The sequence below is a fragment of the Vanessa tameamea genome, chromosome 15 (assembly GCF_037043105.1).
Source record: "Vanessa tameamea isolate UH-Manoa-2023 chromosome 15, ilVanTame1 primary haplotype, whole genome shotgun sequence".
NCBI classification, from domain to species: domain Eukaryota; kingdom Metazoa; phylum Arthropoda; class Insecta; order Lepidoptera; family Nymphalidae; genus Vanessa; species Vanessa tameamea.
This window is the reverse complement of record NC_087323.1, coordinates 4,723,423-4,750,349: the sequence shown is the minus strand read 5'-3', so window position 1 is coordinate 4,750,349 and position 26,927 is coordinate 4,723,423.

Below are 26,927 nucleotides of genomic sequence, written 5' to 3'. Positions count from 1 at the left end.
ACGATTTATGCGAGGACCAGCTGGAAGAAACGAACCATAATCTAAATTCTCCTGACGTATGCGGCGACGTATAAAAATAAATAAACAAAGCATTAGTTCCCAAGTCCTGCTGTTCTCATTTTACACTTCCTTAACTTATAATGTTGTATGAAATATTTATACATTTTGAAATTATTTCTAATTAGCGGTTGAAGTTACAAACTTTAGTTGAGTTTTATCAATGAATAGGCATATTAAACAGATGTCAGTCAGTTGTGAGACGATATCGTTGTTCATCGGTGACCATGCCACAGTTAAGAATGTTTTGGTTACAAATAAAACAGCCAACATTTTAACCATTTTATTTATTAGGTTTAATAGAGTGATTCACCTTCAATGTTTTAATTGGTTAAAAATAGGGTCGAATGTAATTTATGTTTTCGATAATTATATATTTTTGTACACAAAAACCGGCGGTGGTGACTTACCATCAGGTGGCCTATATGCTTGTCTGCCAACAAGCCATAAAAATATCTAACTGCTTTAGTACTATTTCAATATTGTTTAAAATAAATGATGAACACTTTGAAATAAGAAACAGATTGCTGAGTTGATTACCAACTTCAAAAGACATATACTTATCGCGTATCTTTTTTTTTTATTTAGATATTTTTTAATTGGGAGTGTCCCAAGTATAACTTTTATATGTGCGTCGAGTATGTGTGAGCGATGGCGTATGTAGGTGTACGAATGAGCTCACACACACGACAATATACCAGGTCCACTAAAAATACAATATGGTCCAACAAAATATACAGTAGTCCGTTTTATCGGATACATTTTTATCCGGCAACGGCGTATGTTGTTGTAGAAGCGAGTTCAAACACACAACTGTTTTCCGGATCACGTAAATACACAACTCTAAACGTTAAAAACGTTCCTGTAAATACCGTGTGAATATAATCTCTGGCTACGACGGATCTGTTAAAATTGTTCTGTAAATACGGACTTTCTGTGTGAACGTGCACTTATTCAGGAGAATTGAACAGTATTTGTAGAAAAAAATCTATATTCTTATTTAATTTCTTTATTAAAACGCTTTTGTTTAATACAGCGAAAATACGTAAACAAGTCCATTACCGTAAAACTAGTATATGTGTCTGTACGCGCGAGAGATAAGTGGACTGTATTAAGATGAATAGAAAGGGTTGTTACCTCGAAATCCGGGTTATTGCTCTCGAAGACACTTTCTTCTTGGAAGTACTACCTGGGTCTTCACTCATACGAAGAACACGAGCCAAGGGATGGGTGATATTATTTGTTGGATAGGGGAACGATAATTAATCTTTCGTTACACTAGATAACTTTAACCAGCACACGAACGATACATATGTTTTCGCGGCTCACACCACTAGGGAAGCACGTCATACGTCAAAATCTTATCATGGACATTATATGCATTAACTAAAATACGCTAGTGTCTGGTTTTGTTTACCACTTTTGGCTTAGGAGTTACTAATACGGTTACTAGGCCGAGGTTTTGGAATCCTCAGTAGCAATTAGCAGAAGCCTGAAAGTTGGCGGTTTGACTTCCGTACCTCAGAAAACAAAGAAACTGCTTGATATTGTCCGGCGGTGTCTTGACGTTCAAAGTTTTTTTTCTTTAGTTTGTTTAATAACATTTGCTTCTAGAACTACTGCCATCTAGGGGTTATTTTATTTTCAATACAGGCACAAAATTCAATAATATAACCTGTGACGTCAATAAATACCAACATAAATGTGAAATGGAATGTATATTAAAATATATACTACAAAAAGTAATATCAAAGGTTAGACAAAAGAGATACGTTGTTAAAACAATAATCTGTATTGAGTTTTGAACAAATAGATTTATGAGATTTTCTATCTGTTGAAAATATACAACGTCCAGTGAAAATGTGATGTGTTTGCATGAGTAATATTATTATTTAATATTTTTCATCTCCAATATTTATGGGAGCATTAACACTTTTAAAAATACAAACTATTTCTTATGCTACGAATACGCTGCAAACCGTGAGATCTAAGTTCTCGACTCTGTATTCAATTTTATATTTAATCTGTAAAAGAAGAATTTTGAAAGATGAAAAATCGCGCGGCAAAGGGGCTTACTGTCAACATTTTTAACGTTGAGAAGAAAGTTTTCACAATCGAAATTAAATCGAATCCTTATCGTATCTTATACATTGCTCTTTTGTCGCGATAGCTATAATATATTTAATATTACTAACAAAACGTATTGTTATAAGTAATTTAAATTGTTTTTTCACTGTCTATTTTTTATGTTACTACAGATAGTATATCTTTGAAATACTTAGAATTTATAGCTACGTCCTGTCCCTGCCTGAGTCCTAATCTGTGGGGTCTGTAATCTAGGGGGGGGGGGGGGGGGCGGTTGTGTTTTCCTTCCAACCTTCTCTATCATTCGTCATCTGATCGTTCTCATCCCTCTCTCTCATATCCCTCCTCACACATCTCATCCACGTTTTCTTAGGTCGTCTCCTTTCCCTCCCTCTACGCTCATCCATACCTACGTTTTTCTAAGAAATACTACCTGCAGTATTAGAACAGATACGGCCCAGTATATCTACTGAACGCCTGCATTAACCGAAGATTGCGCACTTAAATCCAGGCAAGCACTATTGCATTTTCTTAATTTATGTTTAAAAATCATCTCGTAGTCAGTGGGGAAGGAAAACACCGTGAGGAAATAAGCATGTGTCTAATTATAGTTTTCACACCTGTATCTCCTAATCTAATTTGGAGCAGCGTGGTATATCAGCTCCTAACCTTCGCGCCAAAGGTATAGGAGGATAGGAGGCGTCAGCCCAGCATTGGGATATTCACAGGCTGTCACATTTATAAGAAATGTTGAACATATTTTGAATCTTAATAAAAAATGAATTTCATATAATACTTTTCGTCCATAATAACATTATATGGTCGTTTTTAGTGTTGGCATCAAACTCCGAACGAATGATGTAAAGATTTTGTTCCTTTCTTTCTTGATTCAATGTTTTTTTTCTTTTTTATTATTGATGCGACAACTAAGGTTATTTATTTTTTATTTTTATTTTAAATAGGTAGACCGTCCGTCTCGTCCTGGAAATAGGGCACATGATAGTAAGTGGACACCACTTCTTCAACATTCCTTACATCGCCAATGTAGTTACACATATATGTGTAAATAACCAATGTGTAACTAACCATGAGTCAACTGAAATGTTATGTCACTTGCCACTCACTCTTCAAACCAAAACACATCAACATTAAGTGTGCATACCAAAATTGATCAGACTTATTAAATAAAAAATTGAATAGTCAATAGGTACCTACTGACTATAGGTACCTATACTGACTAAATAGCTCTTTAAATCAAACTACAAAATATATGTCTCTAACGAAATATTGGTAAAGTAATAAAAAAGGTCCACTGTTAAAATTGAAATATTAAATATGTACTCGTGTAATAATACTACTTGTCCCGTCTCTCGAGTCTTTATTTAGAATTAAAAATATATGACTAATAAACAGTTATCTGATTATCTGACAGACGGTATATCAATTAATAATATCATAGACCACTGGGGAGAACGACTGTATGAGTATTTTTACTATTGTTAAATATATCAGTGTGTTATGACTCTTTGTTACTTTTGTAAGTGTAAATTATTTATATTTTACTTGATAAAGAAAAAAATAATAATAAATTTTAAAATAGGTTATTCCATTTTTAGCGTTTGTCGGTTCTATCTTGTTTTTATTTGTTTTCTATCGAAGTAGACACGTCGATAGAATATCATGTACGTATATCTAAGGTACGTCTACAATATCAATATTTTACGCTTTAAACAATAACAAAGACTATAGTACACACTGACATATTAATCAATAATAAAAATACACAACAATCACGTATTGTATCAAGTAAGTTAAATATTAAAATATCTGATAATTACACGATGAAGGAAAAACTACATAAATACAAAAAATAAAATTATATACAAAATAAATTAATGAATTGAGCTGAGAGACTTAATAAGTTAAGTATACCCAATTATTCAACATCAATACATCAAGTCTTCATTTGCAGCTAGTAATTTTCCCACTGCTGGGCTAAAGGCCTCCTCCCTTATAGATTATGAGATGAATTATAAACACAAATTAAGTACATGAACATTCAGTGGTGCCTGCCTGGGTTTGACCCCGAAATCATCGGTTAAGATGCACGCGTTCTAACCACTGGGCCATCTCGACTCATCAAGTGTATTGATGTTGAATAATTGGGTATTATCTCTACAGGCTTAAGGAACACACAGGCTGAAAGGCTGAAAGGCAAGCACCAGTTAATTAATAAGTCTTGATTATTAAATGAGTTTAATTGGTTTCATAAAACGTATGTGTCACAATTAACACGATATGTCTGTAAATTATACAAATACCCATTGAATTTTCACCTATAATAATGGCTTTGTTTTTGTCTCATTTTGTTTGACAACCACGCTGCCTCCAGATTTTATTAATGACTCCTGTTTCGATTATATTTGAACACATATTATTATATCTTTACATACATATTTATCAATTTTTCAACGTTTTAACTTCCATTCCAGTCCATTTTACGTTTATTTACGTTTTACTTTACAAATATTAACCATTCGAATATAGTATTTGCTTGAGCAAACGAAAATATTTATTATTTTAAAGCAGACATCATTGCTTGAACTTTCTGAATTTATGTTACCGATTTACTCAGGTGTGGTAGGTTATTTCTGAACAAATTAGAATTTCTTCATAAATGTAATTTAATTATTTTTTTAATTTAATTAAATTTTTCGCTCATGGTAAATAAGCAAGTGTTTTTATTTTGAATAAATTTGACTTTGACTTTCGCAATATTTACTAAGGCCTTAAGTAAAGATGATCTTTGACTTGATTACGTTTATCTTCAGATAAAACATAATAGACAATTTTATAATATTCGATGAGTTCAGTAATATTCTATATTTATTAAAATGAACATTTTAACTTCCTGTATACGTTTAACATTTATCCTAAGGCAGTTTTGAGAATATTAAAACATTAATCAAACGTTATAGCTGAAATTGTGTTTGTTTCGAAACAAATGCCAAGAATGAAAATGTATCTGTACCATTCATTCATTCATTCTTTTGTTTTAAATGGAATTACGAGGTAAATGTAGGTAGAGAGTAGAGATGAATTTAATTTCCGACGTTCATTGTGATGCGTTTGTTTTACAAACGTCATGGAATATTATTTCACTTTACCATTTTTAATATCTATGGAATATGATCATGCATACTTGAGTATTAATTACGTATTAGTAACAGTCCAATTATTGTCGACACTCTTTTCCTGTCTAAAAAAAATATTACGAAGACATAATTTGTATAACGAAAAATAATAAAACAAACACCATTTTATTAATTTAAAAGGAAAAATACAGTTACATATATTTTATGTTGTATGGTTACTATCTTGTTTTTTTTTTCTTGAGAATGTTTATAAGAAATGTATGCACTCTTGGCTTATTATTTGAGTGAATTTATATTTAAAATCAATAATATAATCTTTCAGGAAAATCTCAATACTTGATAATAACCTATTTGAGCATAAATATTATAATATAACTCTTTTACGATGGCAAGACCTATTTATATGGAAATCTTTGTTTCTTTTGAACCCTCGTGACAGTTTTTGTAGATCTTTTTTGATTTGACGAATAATAAATATAAGGCGTATTGATCATACGTTCGTGAAAGTTTTATTATTTATTGGTTATTTATATATAAAATAGACTTGACTTAATCCTATTTATGATATACATAGTTTGAAACACAATATTGTTGCCGAGAATTTTGTTAATATTTACGTTTTACATACATAATTTCCAGTTTTTATGAGTTAAATTATGAATGCTAAAATTTAAAGAAGAGTGTTAATAAGTTTTTAGCTTATTTTATTATTTAGAATCCATAATCTGTGTGGTACTTTGGTAGATATCACGCAGTGGTCCGATGAACCAACAGGAGCCTAAACCTCAACCTGATACTCTACCGGCGCGAAATCAACAGAAGGTCTAGTAGAAAAGGCACTTGCCTTTATCTGGAATCCTGGTGGGTGATTAACCAGTTGAGTCAAGTCATGCGTGAAAACAAATACATGGGCTGTCCATCCAGCATGGTCAATTTTGGATGAATTCAACCATGATCTATGGTGAGCATTGGAATCTTCTATAAACACCACTTCCGCGTTGTGAAACTGTTCTTGCGTAATATCTAAGATGGTCAAACAGTCGGCTTGTTTCCAAGTCACCATTGTGGGATCTGTAGGTTTTCGTTTATTTATTTTTCTTAATCAACGCAGTAACTAGAACTTTGTGGTATTTATCCATTTTTAAACCCAATGTTCGGTATATATACGGTCTATCTGGATAGAAATCCAGTTAAACATATTGGTTTATTATAAATAGTTTTTTAAAATATCTCGAGCGAAATTCAGCAAAGTACAGATTTAGAAATGTGTCGTTTCATAATATTGTTATTTTAACAGAAGAGTTTTATTTGAGCAGATAAATTGCTCCTATATATAACAAATCATTGTCCATTAATATAAAAAAGCAATTTCGCATCTCAAAATATTCTCATATTATGTGCTGTAATAATCTAATCAGCGTTTTGTACTACAAAAGGCGTACAAGTTGCGTGGGAATTCGTTATTTTCTAATTATCAAAGACAGGACATAAGATATTTTACGACGAATTATATTTCACGATATAAGATAGCTTATCTTATATATAAGGAACATGTTTCTACACCAATATTATATTAATACCCGCAGTGTATATCAACGACAATTTATACTTTTGATTTGATTTTTTTTTTTGGGTTACTAGTAGCCGTATCCGTATATATAGTATCCGTATGTTTAAATATAGTTTTTTTAATTTAATTGAATATTTTTTTATTTTTATATTGAATTTTGCAATTTATACTTATATAATCGTCTTTATAGAACAAATACATAGACTAGACCAAATAGTCATAACATTTGTCAGGAGGACATATTATTTAAATAAGTAGTAGTATTTGAAGTTATTATTATATCACTACTTATATATATATAGGTGATAATATAATAATAATATCTTATATACATAATAAAAAACATCGAATAAATGTTATTGTATATTAATAAAGGGCACAAAAAATGTTTTTTCTTTCTTTTATTCACGTACTATAGTTTTGAATACATTGCTTACCGATCGTTTTTGTATCAGGGAATTTTTTGACTATCAGTACAACAAAGCGAATTCTTGTAAACGGATGCGAAGCAAGCGGCCACCGTCGTACATGTTGTATTTGACATTTTAATGACTAACACATAAAAATGGGTAAATATAGTACTGGCATGGATTGTAATAAAATTAATAGGGTAGCTTACAATAAAAATATTCATTAAAATTTAATTATAGTAGCATTTCGTTATATTCACATTGAAAAAAAATTACTAGAAATTTATACAATGTTGCGAAAACGATCTAAACTAAAACACATTATAAACATATAAAATATATAAAGTTTTAATTGCATAGCTCTTATTTATACTTTTGATTTTATTGATATCTAATAAATCCTGATTTCGTCACTGACGTACTGATGATCATCAAAATTTTTAGGGCATTTCCTAATATCTTAGAAAGCTGATTCTTTTGAATTTTATAATTGAATAATTTTGAACGTTTTCTGGGATCCTGTTGTAAAAACGTATACATTGCCCCAAAAAAGAGCTACTAACCCTGTGTAATCGGGTACTTGGAGTAACAAGTTTATTCTTGTTCCTAGTGTTAATAGAATGTACGTCACAATTTCTGGGAAAATCGTTTATGTTTTGGCGAACATACATAACATTATCAAAAACAAATTGAGAAGCGACAGTCATTATTTTAATTTCTTTAAATTTATCTCTTAACGAATCTTTTGGGCCCAGGTTATAAATTGCACGAATAGCCCTCTTCTGCAGTACAAAAATAGTATTAATGTCAGCTGCATTACCCCAGAGTAGGATGCCATACGACATTATACTGTGGAAATAACTGAAGTACACAAGGCGAGCCGTATCCACATCAGTATTCCTCGCTCAGGTCGGGGGCGAAAGTGCTCGTAGCGCTTTTTCCTCCTTCCTTCGGCGTCTTCTTCGGTGGATCGTGGATGTGGGTCTGTAGCAGCATCCTCCTCCCGCTCCTTTCATCCTCGTTCCACTGCCTCCTTTTGTGACATGACGTTTTCGCAAAAGGAGCGCATTTTCGACCAACACGCTTCGATACCGAGCATAGCGTTGATAATGCTAGGCAGCGAGAGGTCTCCGCCCATATTTGTCTACTGAAGGGGAAAGAAGACTATTGATGGCGTTTGTCGGCTAATCTACGTGTTTTTAACCAGTATCAATATTACTTATAAAGATTAAAAAAATCAGTTTCTGGTGATACCACCAATCCACTGTTCATTTTAGTAATTTAGTAAATTTTATTACGTTTTTTTATATTTACCTGATGGGCTTACGATTCCACTCCACCAGATTGTAAGTGGTAGTGTGAAAATTTATTTTTCAACCACTCCACTTATTTATCAAGTCACAATATTTTTCCAAAAATTATTTTATTGTAAATATACATAATTTTGATAGAATCAGCGACGATTATTGCATAAACACGAGAAGTAACTTATAACACCAAATTTCCGACTCCGCAAAGTCAATGCGTCTTCCCTGTGGCAAGGTTTTCCACGATATTTCCACGATAAACTCACATATGTGACGATTTAAAAGCTCTTAAAAAAATCTATTCGAATGAAGAATATTTAAATTTTGTATTTTTTTTTAATGTTTTATTATATAATGCTTTTATGTATAAAACAATATGCAATAGTAATAACACATACTTGATTTGCTGATTAGCAAGCCTCTTTTGATATAATATATTTCTTCGAAGCTAAGTTTAGTTTCTACGTATTGTAATTTATTGACACAGATTCCTGATCTGCCATGTGCCCATGGATATTATTAGTTTTTGCTGATATGAAAAAATGTTTTAACATCGTATCATGCTTTTATATCTATTATTTACCCAAAAATATAGAATAATGTTTTTTGCTAAAGATTTAACTTCGAATAGATATTATAAATAAAATGATGTTGAATAGAACATCTTATCACAACATTTACATTTACTTATATTTATCACAGTTTTATGTATCAATTTCAAAAAGGGCGACCTTTTCTATAGGCCTTTAAAACGACGTCTTTTGATCTTGATTGATGTCACTTAGTCGCCATTATGCGAAACATTGCTTTCACATTTTCATCTTTTGTGTTCATTGGTTTTGTTGAATGAATGAATGAACTTCTGCAGCATTGAGAATAACATTCCAAAATTGAATTAATTGCTTATTGTATATGTAACGTTAGAGTTTAACGTATCATATAAAAAGGTATGTTGGTAAACAGTAATGTTTGTTAAATAATTATTTTTTTCTAAATTTTCACTTTCATATAAGTATTGAAAAATATACAAAATGTAATTCGAATTTTTATTATTTATCTAAGTGGAATTATAGATTAACATAAGTAGCCAAAATAACTGTACATAATATACATTATACATAAAGCACACAGAAAAGTAAGTGCAGTGTTGCGCACAGTTTTATGCACAATAATTAATGCCCAGTTGGCTCGTTTCCGTTGAGAAATATCGCCGGGACAGGAATCGTCAGGAAAATATCATCACCACAGTTTCATTTTACTTTTGAAAGATAAATTATTACATTGTAATTAGACAATATAAATAGCATAAATTTTATTTTAAGCAATATTATACAAATAATGACGACACTATCTAAAAAAATCTTATATATTAATAACGTAAGCCGTTTTTTGTCCCAGTGATTATTGCCCCAGGGACGATAGTTGCACGTAGTTGATGATAGACGAGCTCTGGAGCTTTCTGGAATTTTCTGCAGAAAATTAAAGAGGATTCTTGATTGCAATTTACTAAATATATAGGATTTAACAAATAATTAATTTTAGAGATCGGAAAAAAATACTGGCCGGGTAGAAAGCGGCGCTGTCTGTATAAAAAGAAAAAATAAATTTAAAACGTGCGAACAGACGTCATCAGTTTAGAAGGAAATTAAATCAAAATCAAACCTGTCATAGGTTTCGAAATTCCTAAAAATCTGTTAAATAAACGCGAAGTTTCGCGGGCGACCCACTAGTAATAATAAAAGAGTACAATTTAACGTCAACGTCAAAATTAATTCAATTAAGTTATACTTGCATAATCATTGTCAAAACTCTACCACCAGTTTGGAAATAAACACCATCCTGAGAAGGGCTGGTGAAAGAAATTCAGCCGGTATTGAATTCCTCCAGGCCATTTCAAATAGCACAAATATAAATATAGTCTATATATATTTGTGCTATTTGAAATGGCCTGGAGAAGATCGTTTTATTCTCATCGGTTTTTTTATATACTTTAGAATGTTTCTTTACGACTCTTTTAAATTTTACAATTGAGAATTGAATGTTTTCTGATATCCTGTCCTAATATTATATACATTGTTGTCCCACAAAATAGTACTAACCTTATGTAATCGGGTATTACGTTATGTTTATGCCTGTACCCATTGTTAACATGTTCGTCACATTTCTGAAAAAAAACTTTTATGATTTTGTGTACTCATATAAGATTATCAAATAAATTGCGAAGCGACTTTTCTAAGGGATTATTTCAAGGTATATTAGTGAAATAAAATACTATATAGTAACACAATAATAAAGCTTTCTAAAGTTTATTGAACCTCATGATTACAAACAACGTATTCTAAACGACGCGACCCTTCCAAATATGTGAGAAAAATGATATATTATTAAAAAATGAAGTCACATAAAGTAGCCGTGAGGTATATTATATTCGTTAGGTTGTGGAAAAAGTTTATGGAAAATCTTTCGAGGAATTATTTCATTAAAATAACTATAACTTCAAGTATAATAAGCATTTTTCCATACTATTTACTTCACATGTATAGGACATATAGGCTTATAGATTTATTGATGCGAAACCTCAGTTATCGTACCTTGGGATTGAGACCGATTTTTATGTCGTGCCGGCAAATTATATGACGTTCTCTTATGCCGTCATGCCAGCTCTACGTCGCTGCTTTTAACTAAAATACGTGACGCGTATACAACAACTACATACTTCGTTAGTACATAATATTATTATAATATTAAGAAAAATATATTTATTTTATAAATTAAATCCTATGTTTGTGTTTATTTTGCTATTTATTTATCGTATTCTTTGATTATAAATTCGTTCAATGACTATTAATTTCGAGGTTTCACTTTTGTCGGGCGACCCGTGAAGGCTACATTTTTTTTCAAATATATTCATTATTGATTTCATCTTGTGGAAATAATATGTGTCATTTTTAATTCATTATATTAATCGTGAAACAAATCAATTTTCATCAAGTGTAAACGTGTATTCCGATCATAAGATGTTATGAAAAATCGAATGAGGTCAAGATGAAATCAGAACGCGTAAACACAATACATCCTTACTGTGTATTGTTTCTCATATTTATTGTTCTCATTGTGTTTGTGATAAAGTTGTACCGATTTATGACAGCAACTAGGAATGAGGCTATTTTTTAATGATTTTTATCCCACTATGATCTTAATCGATTTTATTTTCCAACAAGCTTTTCAATTCTGCCATATTTTTCAACTTCGAATCATTGAGCGATATTTGCTTTTAATAATAGTAAATGGTTAAAAATCTGCATTTAAAGAACCCATAGAACATTACAAACAATAAAAAAAAAAACAAATATTTTCTATTAAAACCTATTAAAATTCTATTCAAATTAATAGAATTCGACACAACTTAACCGTTCACCATGAACACTGCAGACAAATGTATCATGGAGGTTTTTGTACTATCCACTGTAATTTGACAATACATAGATGGCGTTATAGCTTGTCAATTTCTATACCATTCAAGAAATTGTCATGAAAATTGGTACACATTCGAGCTCAAAAAATATTTTAGCGCTAGGCGTATCGGAAAATATATTTACAAAAAAAAATATATTACTTTATATTATTAAAAAAAACTGAAGATTATGTTTCGTATGTACACTGTGTTTGTTCTCTTTGATTTAATGTCTAACTAAGTGGTATTTATTACTGAAGTGAAAGAAAAAGTTATTTATTTTAATTAGGATGAAAGCAGTGTTAAATAACATATTTCATTCTTATTTCTGGAATTATTTTCTTTACCTAAATTTCTTTTCGACTAGAAGAATAAGGTATTTATGTGTAATTTATTCCATTGTTCCATAATTATTCCATACAAATTAACAATTAGTCGATAAAATAAAGTCCGGATAATTTCAATGTTACTTAAAAGTAGTAATATACTTTCAGTATAAAGATTTTATAATTAAAGTATATTATTAAGTATATATATTTTTAATCAGTACAATATAAATAAGTATTAAATTGATTCTACTTATAAGATTTTTATTATTTTTTTAATTATAGCTAATGTAACTTGATAATCTGCAAATTCTTCATTTTCCACATATCCAAAAGTTATATTTAATCTTGGCCGAAATTTTTGGGTTTGAACCCAGTTAAGCAGCACTATTTCCCGTTCCAGTTGTGTTCGTAATTCATATTGTGCTCGGCGGTGAAAGAAAACGTCACCAATAAATTAGAATGTATCAGATGAAAATCTGTCACACATGTTTCTGTCGAGTCTCATTCGAGTAGCGTTGTGGAATAAGATTGAGAGCTTTGCCCAGCAGTGGGATAATTACAGTTAGTTATTTTACGCTTTATTAGAATACCAAAAATATTGATTATTCAATAAACGATGAGGAAGAATTGTATTGCGTTAATCAATTGTTTATTTATTTTTAAAACATATGGCAAAGCGAACGAAGGTCATTGACCGGTTAATATTATAAGGCCAGAGTTTCCTATCAAATAAACGAGGAACTTCATTCAATTCGGTCTACCAATTGTTTGTTTAAATGTTTTACAATCACCATTCGACGAATTGCCATTTAAGTATTTCTAAGGATTATGGGGCACACTCCATTTCATCAATTTTATGTTATTTGATTTCATCTCTTTGTAATTAAATTGTTATCATTTTTTTATATTGTTTACTTTATGATTTTAAATGTACTTGTGTTGGTTGATAAACATAGGGTTTTTATATATGTAGTCGTAATTGGAGTAGGGAGTCATATTTTAATATATTTAATGTTTTATAATTGTGTGCAACTATTAGTCCGAAAAGTTAAAGTATCATTGAAAATTATGTTTTTGAAACATTTACAGAAAATTTTCATATAATATAATAAAAGAATAAAGTCCATTTATAATTTGTTATACATAAGTATTAAGCCGTAGGAAAACATTTTGATTGAAAGTTCTTGATTCAATAAATGTATTATTATTTATTGTTTTTAAACCCGAGCAACTGAATTTACATGTTCTTCATTTGTGTTTACTTAATTAATATTTGATTTATTAAAACATATCGTGCTCGGCGGTTTAGGAAAACATCGTGAGGAAATATGTGTGTAATCAAAATCCGTCACGTGTGTATCCACCCAACCGCATTGGAGCTGCGTGGTGAAATAAGCTCCTTACCTTGTCATCAAACGGAGGGGCTTTAACCCACAAGTGGGAAATGTACACCATCTAAAATATTTAGCTTAATTTATATCAGTTAGTTTTATTTTCATAAAATTGTCTAGACGGCATTACTAGTCTTTTAAATCCCGCTGATCTATTGTACAAATGAATTGATTTGCGCAAAAGCTTTTTGTTGGTAACAATAAAATATAATGTACTAAATCTTAGTAATTTTTAAATATCAATATTATTCATGATTAACTCTCTTAATATATTATATTTTCCGCTAATATAAAACTTGAGCAATACCGATTAAAAATGTTCCGTTCAGAATAAAAAATGGGTGTAATTTCACCGTTCCGGGTTATTTAACAAGCGGCCATTTATTATCCAAACAAATTCAATCGCGGTAGATTTTGTTGTTTTTATTAGCTATTTCCTTTGATGGATAAGCGAATGATTTTTTTTTATTACAATATCCAATTTTAGAAGAGTTATCGGAAATTAGTAACCGACTTAAAAAAAGAGGTTCTCGATTTGTCTTAATACATACTTTTAGGTAATGATCTTATTTTATTGATTAATTTTGCGTTGGGTTTAATATAGCTCCGAGTTGGCCCAACAAAATTTCATTGGAATCGTCCAATCAACTAGATTTTTTAATTCGGTTTTTAAAGCTAATTGTTTTTTTTTATTAGATGCATATGTAGCTACAAAAATTGTTTGACATATAATACAAAGCCAAATATTTAGGTTTGGTTTTGGGTGTAACGGTTCGAAGTTCTGAAAACCGGTAATGACTACTGATTTTGTTAAAACCTATTTGTTTAAGTCTAGTTTTAATGGAATTTGGATTTGAGTCAAAATAATATTGATCGTACAGATGAAATTAATAATATTCATTGGTATGAAATATGTAAACACTGTTCTTGACATAAAGATTGTTCTTTAATGAAGGCATTAACTTATTATACGTATTATAACTGGTTAGTAATAAATCACGTATGAGGAAAAAACCGATTCATTATACAAATATTTTCAAAGCTCGGGTTCATAACCGATAATGTCCTTTACAATTCCCTCTAAGTTGATTGTATTCTGATCGGTTCCAGAGATAAGTCACGTTATAAACAACTCAATTTCTCAATTTAAATATCTGTTAATAATTTACCGAAAATGATCTACGGAATGAAATTTATTTTCCCAAGCGAGCCTTCAGAACTATATCTTTTGGGTTATAAATAAAAATATGCACATGTTTTATTTTAATCACTCTAATATTATAAAGACGAAATTGTCTGTATTCGCTTATCCGTATTTCACGCAGCATTGGAGTATCGAGTCGAATTTAGTTTGTACATAGTTTATGAGCCGAAGCTTGACAAAGGCTTTTATACTAGATTATTGAGTTAAAACATATTTACGTTGGCTCTTAGTGGACGAGGTCTTCGTGAACAACCCTGGGGATATAATAATGGCGATAAAGATCAACGATATTACCTTGCTTATCTGTAATATCAATTTGTTGTTATTAATGAACCGTTATAACTCTTGAAATTGAAATAATAGTTATTTAATTTAATAGAAAAACATTAAAATTGATACTTTAGACAAAAACCAAGTTACTAAACCTGAGTAAGATACTTGTATCATTGCCTAGTAATCATCCGCAGACAGAACATAAATATTATGAAATTTTAAAAATAGAACAAGAACACACTACTTTACTAGTCAACGTAGGACTATAATGTACTTGGTTTATACGACTTAGAATGGTAGTGAGTGTGTTTAATTTTAAATGCATATTTATTTTAACCGTAAACACACTCATCTTCATAAAAAATATACGTGAGTACCGTAGAGACATATTCGTTTACCGTAAAGACATTTTATATTCAAATTACGCAAATATGAAACGGAAGTTGCGTTACAATTTATGAACGAGTTGTGCTTATTTGCTTTTATGTATTTTTTTACGAGAAATTATCATAACACGAGAAATATGAACGATTATCACATTTTCGTCTTACTGTAATGACTGTTTCAGAAAAGTATCCTTGCCGGTGATAGAGGGTGCACATTTTCTTTACCTCTTTTATATACAACTAATAGTTTACTACATTTTATTGAAGTGATAACTTCTTATAGTGATACCCTCCCATAAGAAGAATATTCCCATATTCAAGAATAATAACCAAGATTTTTTTTTTTTAAATCAAATAAATAATTTATTAATAAATAACCTTTCCTTACATTGTTATATTAATATACATAAAATTTAAGTAATAAGTCAAGCTTTTCTCAAGTTAAACAATTTCAATATTAAATAGTTCAACTTGGAAATCTTAACTTAGATAAGTTATATTAGTTTGAAGATTGAAGCTGGACATAGAGGCATTTTGTGAGTTTCGAATTTTTGCTAGTCCAATGTTTTTTTCTTATCACTGCAAATATAATTAATATTGTTTTTTTTTGTTCATTTTATCGTTAATATTGTTAGCATGTTTTTTACCGCTGCAGTGCGATTCTGTAATAATTCACTTCGTATCTCACTGGTGAAATTTCATAACGGAGTTACAGTAATACGTAATTTTGATGAGTGTGTCCTTTATAATCATTTTAGTAAAAACAAAATTAAAATATTCTTTGTTCAAGTAAGCTCATAAAAGCACTTTTGCAACCTCATCTAAAACTACCACATAGACAATATCACATTTTGACATTCAGCGCTCTTGTTTTGTGGTGAATTTCTAGTTTCTAACTATACTGATGTCAAATAATGATATTCATGATGTTACTTTCAAAAATAATTGATGCTAAAAAGTATGAGAAACAGAAAATAAATTATACTCATAATTTGTTAAATATTAAACTACATGATATAATGTTTTTTTAACTTTAATTTAGTAGATATACTTTGTAACTATTATAATCACTAAAATGTTACATGACACTGACATTGGTCGAGATTGATTGATCTTGGTGTTTAGAAGAATTCGTCAATCATGATGTAGCTTCGAAAGGGTCTCTTGTTTATTTCTTTTGAAGCAAACTAAATGGAGCATCTGAAGGTAAGCAATCATCTTTCCTAATATATCGGATTTGAAATTTTCTTTATTGTACATCAATCGAAAGATAGATCTTTTAAGATCTTCTTATTCTTGGTAATTTAACACATCACCCGTTTTTAGAGGAAAATAACAGCGGTACAATTTGTTATAAACCAGCTAATCTTTTAACAAATACTCCGCTGGTTGTAAAATGTCTTAATAATTAAGAATACATTTTACAGGAAATTACTCGATCGTTGTTATATTAAATTTGCCAAAATGCATACTCCGATGCGATACCATCTCAGCTCCTCTATCCAAGGTTTCCATCAACCATCATTTTTGAGTATTATCGCATGAGCGAGTTGAAGAGAATTTATCGCATGAGCGAGTGTTTCGTCTGCGTGTGCGTATGTATGATATCTAAAAAAATATAGTGATGGCATGAAATATATTGGACGTACATAGCATATACGATAGACTTATTATTCCTTGAAATTGGATTTCCGGATATACTGGTATCACTGAGCATCTTAGCTCCCAAAGTTGGTGGTACATTGGCTATGTAAGGAATGGATAATATTTCTTACCTAGTGCTAGTGACCACTTGCCCCAGACCCATTTGCCCGTCTATCTACCGATACCATAAAATGGTTATATTAAAAATACTTTCGTTTGTAACAAAGTATTATATAGACACGGATGCTTCTTGATATTAATTGTGGATAGATTCAAAATATATTTCATTTTGAGAGTGTGAAAGAGATTACGCGTTGTACGTATATTAATATTACGGTTAAAATTAAGGGCGTATTTATCGTTTATATTTAGAAGTAAATGTTTTATAATGTGTTTGGTAAGAATTATTATCGTAATTATATTTTACGCCCCGAGAAGCGATCGTTTTAATTAACATCATTATTAATGCTTGTGTTAATATAAAATTATTTACCAATTACAATATTTATACTAATTTTTTTTTAAATATTTAGGAACTGTTATATATTTATTAATATTTAATAATATTTTGATCGTTCAAATGTTGAAAATTTATAAATGTTTTCAAAACTTTATAAAATCTGAATTTTACATTTGAAGATATTTAAATGAACAGAGAAGACAGTTTATACCGTTTATATATATATATGTTAAATAAATATTACTATATATAAAATTTTATAAAAAAAATATATACCTATTTTTAATAGGATATGTATTATGATATGACGTAATAAATAATCTAAATAATTATTAATTATATTTTCATGAAGAATCTACTGCGTGGTTCCGGCAGATTAAAATGGAACTAACTTCTCTACACTATAAGAGTCGTCGCATTTATTGATTTTACTGAGTATCATCGAATATCTAAGCACCTTATCCATCGTGGTCTCGAGAACCATTTAATGTAATACTCTAATAAATATAAAAGGCCAAGCAAATTATGAAAATGTTTTTATAGAGATCTTCTTAGGGAAAATGAAATATTATTTGTAGACTCGTGAAAGACACGTCAGTGAGTTAATACGCACTCATGTGCACGTGTATATGTACGTAAATATACGCTTAAAGACCAGAACGCAAACACATACATGAGTATACGACAATTTATTGTTTCACATTTCTAGAAAAAATCATCACAATTCTATTTTAATTATTTATATGTATTCGTGATTCAGGTGCCCCTTTTTCTGTCACGATATAACTTATGTTCAGTCACGTAGGCCTTAGATGAATAAGAAATATCCGCTAACAGTTCAAAGGCAAGGCGAATATTCTTTAAGTTGTAGAAATTGCGAGCAATTTTATCTATAAAAATTTAAATAACGATAAAAATATTAGAATTGGTAATAATTTAGACTTTATTTATTTATATTATTTATAAATAATTTTGCTTATAAACACAATCATCTTCAGCACAGGATATATAGCAGGACAAATGTATGCATAAGCGATAAACTTTTGTTTTGTTTTTGTTTTGTTTGTTTATATTAACTTATGAAATGGGACACACTGCATTGTTGAAGGACAAAAAATATATAGAAACGAAACAAAGTAATAACAGTGGACGTAATATGATTACAGAATAAAATAAATCTTTACTAATATTATAAATGCGAAAGTAACAATGCCTTGCTGTCAGTCAGTCTGTCTGTTTGTCTGGTATAAAGCAAGCTTGAACATAGACTACTTTTTATACCTGTTGACAACCAAGCTCTAAAGCGCGAGCAAAGCCGCGGGCAAAAACTAGTTTAATGTGTTATCTAAATGCTTATTACTAATAAAAACAATGACGTGATTCTTATCGAGCTCATGGTACAAAGTCCATTACAAACACACTATAAATACGTCATGTATGGCCAGGAATTGTTATTAAAATAATATTAGTTATCATTCATAAATTATTAACAATGCATACCAAATTTGAATACGAATAAAACAACACGAATCACAAAATATTAAAGTAATGTTATATTTATTCAATTGATGATGTCGTGGTATATGTTAAGATTGATTTGTAATAAACGTTTTCGTGCCCTCGCATTACTAATTCGATACTGTTTTCGCAAAATAAACAAGAGTTGGAAAACAAAAGCGCGACAGTCACAAATTGTTTCCACCTTAAATTACCCTTAAACTTTTTTAATAAAACCCTAATGGTTTTAATAAAACAAAGGATTCTAGCGTTCGTTTGGTAAAAACGAACATAAATATAAAAGTAAAATTATGAACTTGCTAAGTACGTAGTTATCAAACTTTCACTCCAAGAAATTCTTAGGCCTAATAATTAAACAAGATGTCAGCAATTAGCACAATATGCTTAAGAAAAGAATGCTTTGTTCCATAACAAGTGATTAATTTCCGGTCACATTGTTCAAGAATTTTGCTTACGAATATGAAGGCTACTCATATCGGATAGTAAGGTGAAACTATGAAAATTACTAATAGTATTGTTTTTAAAAAATATATAAACGTAATTTAAAGAATTCGACTATCGAACTATAAATAATTTTATTTTGTAATGATAGTAATGTAGATGTAGGAAACTGTAAAGGGATGTGAGTATGTTAAAGCTGCCCCGAGTAAGTATATAGATGAGGAGGGCCGTTAAGATGGCGTCCAGTCTAGCGATCCTTCTCACGTTCGTCGCCTTCATCAGATGCTTAGACGTGGATTCCTAAGAAATAAATGCGTAGTTATTTCTCCAAAATGGCCCATCTATTAAGGACCCTTCGATATAAAGCTGACTTCAAGAAATATATGTAGACAATTGAATTAATTAATTGTACTATATTCTATTACAGATTTTTAGTCAATTATTAAACGAGCGATATCAGGGAGTGTTTTTCATACATACGTTAATTAATGAGTTTCTAATCCAAATGTAAGGTAATGAAGGCGCAAGACAGCGTTATGTAATCAATCAAATTGTCGAGCATAAACGACTGAGAACTTGTCCTTAGTATTTTGAACTAATATTAATGAATGTACATTAACAGGATCCGATCAAATTAAATACCTCGACATATTTACTAGATATTCCGTAACGACTTGCATGGGATATCTTTTTTTGCATATTCGTTACATTATTTTATGTATAAAATATAGAAGTTTTCAATTCATAAAAATGATAAACAAATATTTTTGGATATCAAAGTATAATAATCTTCTAGGTACAATCATTGAAATATATATAAAAGATAACAAACTGTCACTGACATGGTGCGCTGTTGATATTCCGTCTTCTTAAATCAAAATCAGATGGCAGCCCCGCCACTATAAAGCAACGTTCTGCTAGAATGTCAGTAACAGTAACTTAGACGCGTCGTCTAATATTTTGATTTATAGCAAGCAAATTTATACAAAAGTACTTTGAAACGTGTATGGATATGATTATATATATAATTGGCATGACGTAATTGTTTTATTTAAAATTTTAATTCGAAGCTAGACTCCACTCGAGCATTGAATCGACACACCGTTTGGAGCTAGTGTAAGTGTTTACGGATTCAAATGTTATAAATAAAAAATGGTTTCAAATAAATCGTATAACAGCTTACAATTAAGTTTATAATATGAATAATATTGGTACAGTTTTATCAAAAACGAATAGCGCAACTTCTAGTGAGAATTTTAGTAATTATTTATAGTAACAATTAAGATAAATATTGCACTAAATAATTTTGCATTTGACAAAAAGTTGTTTAAGATGCTTTTAATTGATATTAAGAGCTCTTTGATTTACTAGATGAACTCGTTTTTTATTTTGTTGTACAAATAGAAATAGAAAAGCCAAATTACTGTTTCACAAATGTGTGGATCATTTTACTTTAAATTTGGAACCAAGATTTTACGTCTTTATACACTTAATGACACTGAGTCACTCACCTTGCAAACTAGTACACAGCCTTTTATAGTATCACTTTTAGGTAACCCTAGTGCCATCAGCAAGAAAATGTTTTTCTGAGTAAGCACTAGATTTCCTAAGGGACGTCCTTTCTTCTCTTGAACAATTGAAATCGCTATAAAGTAAAAGCAAACTTTAATTCTTAAAATAAAATAATAGGACACTGATAAAATATCATATTTAAATAAAAACATTCTCAATTTTTTATATTTTTTTAAATGTGAATATATTGGTCTTGAAGTAAAAAATAATTTATTCTATTTAAAATATTCGTTTTCTATGTCAATATTTTTTGTCCCGTTTGCTGTTGAAACACTTGGCCCTTGGAGTAGTAATGCAAAAAGCTTCATTAAAAGTATAACATCTCGCCTTATTGCCTCTACTGGTGACAGGAGATCTGGTTCGTTTTTTGCCCAGCGGATCAGAATTGCGATTCGACGGGGAAATGCTGCTAGAATTCTTGCCACCATTCAACATGGTCAACATTTATACAGTAACTTAACTATTTTTAATTTACATTTATATATATAGGACTCAATGTTAATAATTCTTACGTAGCTTTCGGAACAAATTTCAATTCTGTTTTAGCATAAATAAAACCAATGTTGTTTCAATCATTCTTTCCATTTGAATTTGGTATGATTGAATACAAATAGACATAATTTATCACATACAAATAATGAATTTGAAATAAAGCTTGATTTATGATCACGTTTTTGTATTATACCTAAGCGCGAAAGGATTATTTTCGACGGAACCAAACAAATGGTGTCCGGTGTATGAATTATTGTTTGTACTCTCTTCAATCGTTTAGCATTTGTTTACAATTATAGTAGTCGTATTTGTACCTATACTTGCGCTCTGTTGCCTATCTTAGTGGGCTAGTTGCCGAAATCGGTAAGAGAACATCAAAATTAATAAGTTTTACAGTCATTACAGTCGATTTATCCATAATCATTTATTAATCCCAGATTCACAGCATGAGATAGCCGTAAAGTTTACCATTATTCATGCCAATTAATCATGTGTTACCGAGCATCAGAGGGCCCAAAGTTTCCGAACAGCCTTTGTTGTACCCTTTCCAGTAGTGACTGGCTACTTATTTAATTACTTTACGATAATTGATTTATATAGTTTGCGTTTGGTTACATTGTTTTGTGATGATGATGGATCAAACTTATGTTAAAGTGTATGTTAAGGGTTAGTTTCAGTCTTTAGCTCAGTTACACCTAATTATGTTACGAAAACTTAGTTTTGAGATAGTAGACTTATAATGAAAAGGAAATATGTCTGGAAGGCATGAACGACCTATATATATGGACTTCATATTTCGACTGCGTACTAAAATTATGTATCCATAGATCAATGAAATAGTTGTTAATACCTTTACGTCGAAATCAACATATCCTATTATCTTAGTCTATTATGCTCAAACACCTTATCTCAAAGAGCGGTTAACAATTCTCTCTCGACTCTAATACACCTCAGAATCTCAGATAATTGATAAAGTGCTAATGGCCTTGAATCGTATGCCGTTAAATAGCGTTTACCGTTAAATCTGTCTAATTATGGAATACCTTTCCTTGTGGAATCGTCAAGTGCAATCTATTCTTATTTTTAACTCTATTATTATTTATTACGTAAATCAAAATACATGTGTGTGTGAATGTACACATTAACATATGTATGCATGTCGGTAGTTGTTAGAATTTAATGTAAATTCAATAATCAAAATCAAAATATACTTTATTCAAGTAGGCTTTTACCAAGCACTTTTGAATCGTCATTTAAAAGACATGTATTAAGTAACACTATCATTGGTTCGGAATGAAGACTATACCGAGAAGAACCGGCAAGAAACTCAGTAATTACTCTTTTCCAAATTTTAAAATACAAAGTTACTTTAGATAAATACTAATATACATATAAAATTCCTAGCTGAAAGTCAAGAAGTATTAGCTCCACGCGTTTTTTTATCTATATAATCTTGTATTGAATAATATGCCATTTTTTTTAATGATAATTGTACTATTAATTTGAAACGTGTAATTACCATTTTTTTCCCCTTATTGCTCTTGTTGAGAGTGATGGGACTATTGTTAATTAACTAAAGAATTCATTACCAAAATATAACTTTTTATTGTCCCGGTAATATAACCTTTAGGAACCTCTGCAGACCGACAAGATAAATAACATATATACATTAGAATATCACTAATGTACATCAATGTTCTAAGTAAATGATCGAATTACGGAATATAATCTTACACGTCCTCTTAGTCTATAGAACACGCGACGTGGATCATCACTAGAACGACAGACGCCCATGCTATAATTATGTTGGATTAACCTAACCAAACGTACAATTAGTGTAATTATTTGATTGAATTGTTGGGTCAAATATTAAATATATGTGTACAATGTATAGGTATGAAATATTTAATAAATGTAAAATTTATATCGTGTAAATTGTTATATAGTTTATTAAATTGAGTATGTTGAAATTATTGAAGAATATATTTTATAAAAAATATTAAGTTTATTCGAATATTGTTTCGTTAAGAGTAATTTTATATCATTAATATTTATTTAAGACAATTTTGTTATAAATAATACATAAAAATATCAAAATAAACATATTAGACTTTTATTTTTGTATAAAAGAAATGAGGATACGTGTTACCCCTAGGTAGCTTATTGCATATTCCGTCACATCTTGTTGTGTTGTTGTGTTACAGTTTGAAAGTTAAGTGTACCAGTGTTACTACAGGCACACGGGACATAACATCTTAGCTCCCAAGGTTGGTGTAGCATTAGGGATATAAAGGATACTTAATGTTTCTTACAGTATTAATGTCACTTTATAAAAAAAAGTAAACCAAGCTAAATATTATCATAACACAAAACAATCTGTTATTTTATCTGACTCACTAAGCTGTTTGTTGGCCATTAAAGAAAATCCGTTTCGTAGTAAATAATGATTTTAGATTGTTTTAAAGATCAGAGGGGCTCTGTTATCCTGTCGTCAAAAAGGCCTACAAGTTTTGCTATTCTGGATACCAAGTCACTCAGGTATTATTGGTAATGAGATGGCAGACTCATATCTAATGATTTCATCAAAATCGGTTATGGGTAAGTTTTATTTGGCGATACTCCCTGAAATTCTAAGGCGAACTTGGTTTTCACTTGTTGGGGTCACTTCCAATATTACGACCGGTTACGCCACGGCCATTCATCCACTCCAACTCACCTAAGTAAAATAAGAATTCATGACCACTCTCTGTGTGAATTAGGCTTAGACGAAGGTTCCGCAACCGATATCATGTTCGTTTATCCTAAATTATTTCATCCTGCTTACGATATTCCCCTATTCCATAAAGTCCATACCCTAAAGTGTCTCGTCCAAAAACGTTGAATTGTTAGTGACGTTTGTGTTAAATCCAATTTGTTCATTCTTATGTAAATATTATTTTTACATTAACAACATTTCATAAAATTAGAGTGTCTGTTTGTAATATTAAAATAATAACTGCTATTTACTAAATACATATGTAAGTATACACGGTACATATACCGAAATAACATTTTTTACATTTTTTGTCTGTCTGTTTGTTCCGGCTAATCTCTGGAATGGCTTTTACTGGCAGATATCTGATGCAATAAGAAGTGACTTAGGCTACTTTTATTTTAGAATTATATTTATATATAAAATAATAATAAAGTCACGCTGCAATATCCAAATACTGTCCAGTACCGCGCGCAGTCCTCGATCCGCCGTCACGTCGCGCATCGGGTTCCTCCCACCAATCACTTAATATCACAAAAACTGCCTAATACAGTATTAATAAGTAATACTAAAATCTGCGAACTATAATAACTTTTTTATTAAATTCAAATGCGCACTGAGTCGCGGGTACAGCTAGTATTAAATGTAATAAAATAAAATTGTGAATAGTCCAATTATATTGTATATAGTTTAGAATACTAACAATTATTTTTAATTCACTTTATTATTAACTCTTAATGTTTGTGTTGATTGTGATTAATTAGGAAGCTGCTACTACTGTGCTTGCCTTCAAAATTTAATTGATTTTGTTATCTCAATCGTACCGATCAATCTCGTGTCTTCTCAATCCTAAATGATATGTGCGAAATAATCTGTGCCCGGTCGGCACACAGTTGATTTGAATTAATAAATAATTATAATATGTCGTATATGTATTTTGGGTTTAAATTAAAATCATTTGTATTTGAAGTTCGTTTTATTATCTTTATTTATCTTTGGTAAGTACAATGGCTTAGGGTTCTGTGGCCCCAGGAGAGTTGGTTCTTTGGTACATCACTACATCTCCAAAAACTTATATCATAAAGAATACAGAACATTTTTGAACACAACAGTTTTGAATTCATAAGCAAGGAAATATTAATTTTGATATAATATCGGTTATATATGTGATAAATATTGAATATTTTTATATGACATTTTGATTAAATAATTTTGTGCATTAAATAATTCTACATAAGTTTCCTTAGTGACAATCCTTTGGTGTTGCTACATCTATTTCCCAATACTAGATTAATTTATCGTAGAAAACTTTACACCTAGCAACATTTTTTGTAGATCAGACCCAAATTAATTACTTTTCTACTTAATATAAAATCATTGTAACTTTATTTATCGACAAATTAGTTTTCTTTTTCAATTGCTTTATAAATCTTCGAAATCTTTAAGATTCTTATGTAAGCAAAAAGGCGAATAAATAAAGAAATTTTCGTATTTTAAAAATTTGTTTGGCTTATACAATAGAAAATGAACAAATATTTTATTTATATTTTGTATAAAATGAAACAGCTGTGTTTGTCAAAAGACAGTGCTCTTATCTAACTCGAGTTTCACAATTGAATTATGCGTTATCGAGTTTCGAGTTTATTCATACAGAATATGTCTTCAGATCCGACTCTACCGGAATAAAATATCAGAGAATCGAGTAATTATATTTTAGGAATATACTCATCAAAATAGCATAGCATCGTAAGTGGATTTAAAATTTATTCACAAGTAGGACGAGAATCGAGTGTCAGTATGTTTCCATAGAATATCATAACGGCAATTTAAAAACACCTAAATTGTTTTATTTACAATGAAATATCCTTAAAAAAACATTATTATTCATCGTTCCAATTTAACGTCTAATTCTTTATCAACATCGTCTACATTTTATTGATAAAAAACACAACATTAATTATCTTATTGATAATATGAATATGCATTTTGCTACTGTGAAAATTCTAAAAGTTTATTGTTGAGCACTTTGTTGCTTTAATTTTATGTTTTAGTTTATAAAGAAGTTATAGATGCATAATTCATTCAGCGTAGCTCTAAAATAATCTGTTGACAATGTAGATTTCATGTCAATACGGCAGCACCTTATATAATAACAATTATAATAATTTTACATGCCTTTGACATTTTGTTAAGTAAAAAATATCACACCACGACGTTGTATACTCAGTACGACACAGTTCTTATTTAACTGTGCCAATATATGTTTCCTTTGATGTTACCGTTTCAAATATACATACATTATATTAAAAAGAAATGTGCTTGCAACTCTGTGCGAGAAGGACCGAAGCTGTGTATACTTTCTCGCTCACACATCTTCGTTGTTATTGCACGACGGAAGCTTCGATTATTGACGAGACAGACAAAATT